Here is a 5,255-nt window from a genome sequence, read left to right as displayed (position 1 = left end):
TATATATATATATATATATATATATATATATATATATATATATATATATATATATATATATATATATATATATATATATATATATATATATATATATATATATATATATATATATATATATATATATATATATATATATATATATATATATATATATATATATATTATAATAAAACCTATATAACTATTAGCTATATAATATGATATCTAAGTGATGAATACCTATATAACATTGCAAGCTAGCAGCCTCTGTTAGAAAATAAATCTGTAACCTTTACATAAACTGTATAATATATCCATATAGCATTGCAGGCTAATAGCCTGTATTAGCAAAGGAAAGTATAATACATATACATTTACATAAATTATATATACATTATATGCATAAAGCATTGCAGGCTAATAGCATCTGTCAGCAAATATATATATATATATATATATATATATATATATATATATATATATATATATATATATATATATATATATATATATATATATATATATATATATATATATATATATATATATATATATATATATATATATATATATATATATATATATATATATATATATATATATATATATATATATATATATATATATATATATATATATATATATATATATATATATATATATATATATATATATATATATATATATATATATATATATATATATATATATATATATATTTGCTGACAGATGCTATTAGCCTGCAATGCTTTATGCATATAATGTATATATAATTTATGTAAATGTATATGTATTATACTTTCCTTTGCTAATACAGGCTATTAGCCTGCAATGCTATATGGATATATTATACAGTTTATGTAAAGGTTACAGATTTATTTTCTAACAGAGGCTGCTAGCTTGCAATGTTATTATATAGGTATTCATCACTTAGGTATCATATTATATAGCTAATAGTTATATAGGTTTTATTATAATTTTTATTTGCTGAGAAGGATATGTGGTATGTAGGGTGAACTTATCACCATACAGTATAACTTCTGAATTCCATCTAACACTGCTAGTAACTTTGTGTTGATGTTGTTTCCACTGAGAAGGCTACTCAAATAGGAAAATTCTGTGATATACCTGCAGTTACCTGACTTTGGGTAAATTGTGAATCAAGTCTTATTGTAAGAGAAAAATCTTACAATGGCCTGTCCTCTGTTAATCAGGGGATGGAATTCCTAATTAGAAAAATACCGTTTGTTACCCATTTGTTTGTACGCAGAACTAATGTTCTTGCCATTGCTGACACTGACTGACAAAATTACTGTGTGTAGGATTACACCTAGGGAAGCTCATGAGACCACTGGATTCTACATTGGATGAGGAATCAAGCCTCCCATCCCTACGTTTTTCTGTAAACAGTTGCCATTCCCCTCATTGTAATCATGGCAGCTTGAACTATAGCAGCTTAGAGATGTCGTTGTCCCACTTATCACAGCCAAGCACTACAATAATTATATATATATATATATATATATATATATATATATATATATATATATATATATATATATATATATATATATATATATATATATATATATATATATATATATATTATGTATATTATGTATATATATATATATATATATATATATATATATATATATATATATATATATATATATATATATATATATATATATATATATAGTGGAACCTAGGTTACCAAACGCCTCACTTTTCAAACAAATCGGTTTTCAAAAAAAAATTTGAACTCATTATTGCTTTGATTGTGGTACCATAATTTAGTTCTAGAATAAAGCTACGTGATTTAAAATATTAAAAGACATAGCAAAAGCTGCTGTTTATTACTAATTTATGGCTTCTATAAATATCTACTTCGTTTTTATAAATTTGGAGGAAGCACGCAGAGTGTAAGACAGTAATTCAATCTTTGAAATAAGGTAAATGTAATCCTGTTGAAAAGCCTCAATTTAAACAGTTTTTGGTGCTCAGGAGTAATCTAGAGGCACCTGTGGCTCTCTCATTGATCCCCAACACCATCACTGCTGCACAACTGCATTTTTCCTGTAGCTTTTCCCAGCAGCAAGATGTTTAAGTGTTATGATCACCATTTTGGCATTAAGTGGGTTGCTCCTCTCTGTGTCCCTCTGTAAGGCTTCCCCCACTAGATTGGTCTAAAAAGTATCTTCTAATGAGTTCTTTGTCACTATGTTCATTAAATACATCCTTTCTGGATAAATAATTTGAGAGCTAGAGATGTTGTGAAGCAGCGATCTTGGCTGTGGGAGCGTCTGTCATAAGCCAATAAGACAATGTAGACTGGTGTCTGGGAATGGATTAATCCATTTTACATTGATTCCTATGGGGAAAATAGTTTTGGTTTTTGAACATTTCTGATTCTGAATGCCACTGAGGAATGAATTATGTTCAGGAACCGAGGTTCCACTGTAATATATATATATATATATATATATATATATATATATATATATATATATATATATATATATATATATATATATATATATATATATATATATATATATATATATATATATATATATATATATATATATCATACATATACATATATATATATATATATATATATATATATATATATATATATATATATATATATATATATATATATATATATATATATACGAGTATATTATACAGAGAGAGAGAGAGAGAGAGAGAGAGAGAGAGAGAGAGAGAGAGAGAGAGAGAGAGAGAGAGAGAGAGAGAGAGAGAGAGAGAGAGAGAGAGAGAGAGAGAGAGAGAGAGAATGGAATACAAATAATAATGTTTGACTTACAACAAACATCCATATCAAAATTTTTGATATTAAGCGGCTTCAAATCTCAACAGATTCTGCAAAGCTATAGAAGCAATCATTGGCTTTATCATCTCATATGAATTTCAACTGTTTTCCTTACAATCATGAATAATTACTCTTGGACTATAATTTTGCTGTTTTGGATTAAAATGTAACTACTAAATGAAACCACTTTCAAAAGGGCAGAGTTTGGGAAAAGTGTTTGGTGGAATACATGTGTGTTGGGTCCCCAGCTCAGATTCTGATAATACTTTTTCAGTGTGGCTAAAACTCGCTTGGCTAAGTAAGCAGGTTTTCATCCACCGCAAAGCTCCAGTAGTATTCATAACATCTACCTGCAGGTTCATAATGCTCTCTCTCTCTCTCTCTCTCTCTCTCTCTCTCTCTCTCTCTCTCTCTCTCTCTCTCTCTCTCTCTCAACATAATTGAAATAATAATAATAATAATAATAATAATAATAAAAATAATGATAATAATAATAATAATAATAATAATAATAATAATAATAATAATAATAATAATAATAATAATAATAATAATAATAATAATAATTTCAGCTGTAATAGTAATGGTAATAATAATGTGTGTGTGTGTTACATACTATAAAAATACAGGGTGCAGCCCCAAGCTTCCACCTTGATGGAAGGTGAAGCCACTGCTTCAGTCAGTGGATATTATCAAACTTCCATAATTATATGTACGAAAACTAAGCCTACTGTGCTGTTTGCAAGACTTTGCTGCTAATCAAGAACATGAATGAATTACCAGTTCAAAGGAAATCATTGCTCTCTTTGTCTCCCTGTATTCCATTGTTACACAGGCAAGCTTTTACATTATTGTCACTCATCAACACCTGCATATTTTTGTATTGTTATGTGTCATATACCAATAAAATAACAAAATTTGCTGATTCCAAGACAGTGATAATTCAATTCCAGCAACATCACTGGAACAATAAGGAGTTAAAGGAATAGAAAGAAAATGTTTATTCAATTTTATTTATTTATTTATTTTTTATATTTTGGGCATAGTGTACTGTAGCCAATTTATACTCTAGAGATGCAGCAATGTTTTTTGACTCAATGGTAGGTTAAGTTTTCCTAATCATCATCTGGTAGCTTGATGGAACCAGACAACTGCGTGATGTTAAGCTTCCTCTCTTTTTCTGCAAAATATCATTCAAGGGTGATTGCCGCAGTTGTCGTGTGATGTGTGTGTCTGTGCAGAATATATCCATCTGATGTGAAACACCAATAATAATGTGGAGAAAGTGGGTATGAGCAATGGTGTTAGGAAAAATCATGGCCAACATTGCATGTAATAATATGTAAATTTACTACACTATAGGTAATAGGATGGAAGGGTGCCATATGATATGTTGGGGACTTTTGCCATGAGGTGACCCACAGAATATTGTTTGTCCAGTGATGTTTTACTTGTACTTAATACATGACCCCCTGGTTGGGAAGAGTGAAAATCCAGGAAAGCTGCAGACAATAGGGTTAATGTAGGGGTTGGTCAATGCTCCCACAGTTCTATGGAGAAGCACATTTTAAAAATCCCTCTTTTGATACATCTTGATGTACTGCACCTATATGCTACAAAACATTAATCCAAAGTTTTCATGCTAACAGTATTGATGAGGTCTGATAATGCACATTCTACAGAACAGTTACTATAAGCTAAATACTTGCAACTAGACTCTCAGTGTTTTCATATTCATTTCTAGTCTAGTCTAATTTGAAATGTTAATCCACTGGTTTCTACAGGGTCTGTTTTTATCTGGCAAATCCCCAAAAGAGTTGGGCAAGTATTATTTGTACTGCTAGGATATTGTGACAGTTGAAACCATGTGGAGATGAAAATGAAAGGACTGGCTGATATCAGACATGCTGAATTCTCCAAAACACCAAAAAATCCCAAGGTGGGAGATATGAGCTTTCAGTGTTGTCAAATCCAGGTCTAAACATGTGCCATGGTTGATTGCACAAACATATCATGAAATAAGAGCCAAGTTGTGAAAAGATGGATTGTATTTTCCAAAGAAGAAAGTGGCAACTCAGGGAGATGAAAACAGTTGTGTCCTGCCAAGATCTGGCATCAAAACAGGGTTGTTTCTTGCATATGTGCCAGGATTTATAGTTTAATGTTAATCGTATAACTTAAATGGATAAAGTAAACTTATATAGAAAGGAAGAAGTAGCATTCATCCCAAGGTGATGGTACATCCCAAACCTGAGATAATGTGCATAGTATCTAGGTTGTTTTGCCACATTTCTTGCTTTTTGCTTAATATTGGTGGCTAAAAATGTTCCTAATATTTTATTAGTCAGATTTTTTTTCCAGCTGACTGTATTTTATGTGTAAAATTAAGTTGGCCCCACACCTGTGTGAAATCAATGATATGTGGCACTTT

This window comes from Scylla paramamosain, chromosome 36 (assembly GCF_035594125.1).
Source record: "Scylla paramamosain isolate STU-SP2022 chromosome 36, ASM3559412v1, whole genome shotgun sequence".
In the NCBI taxonomy this organism is placed as follows: Eukaryota; Metazoa; Arthropoda; class Malacostraca; order Decapoda; family Portunidae; genus Scylla; species Scylla paramamosain.
The sequence above is the reverse complement of the archived record's forward strand: the minus strand, read 5'-3'. Positions refer to the sequence as shown.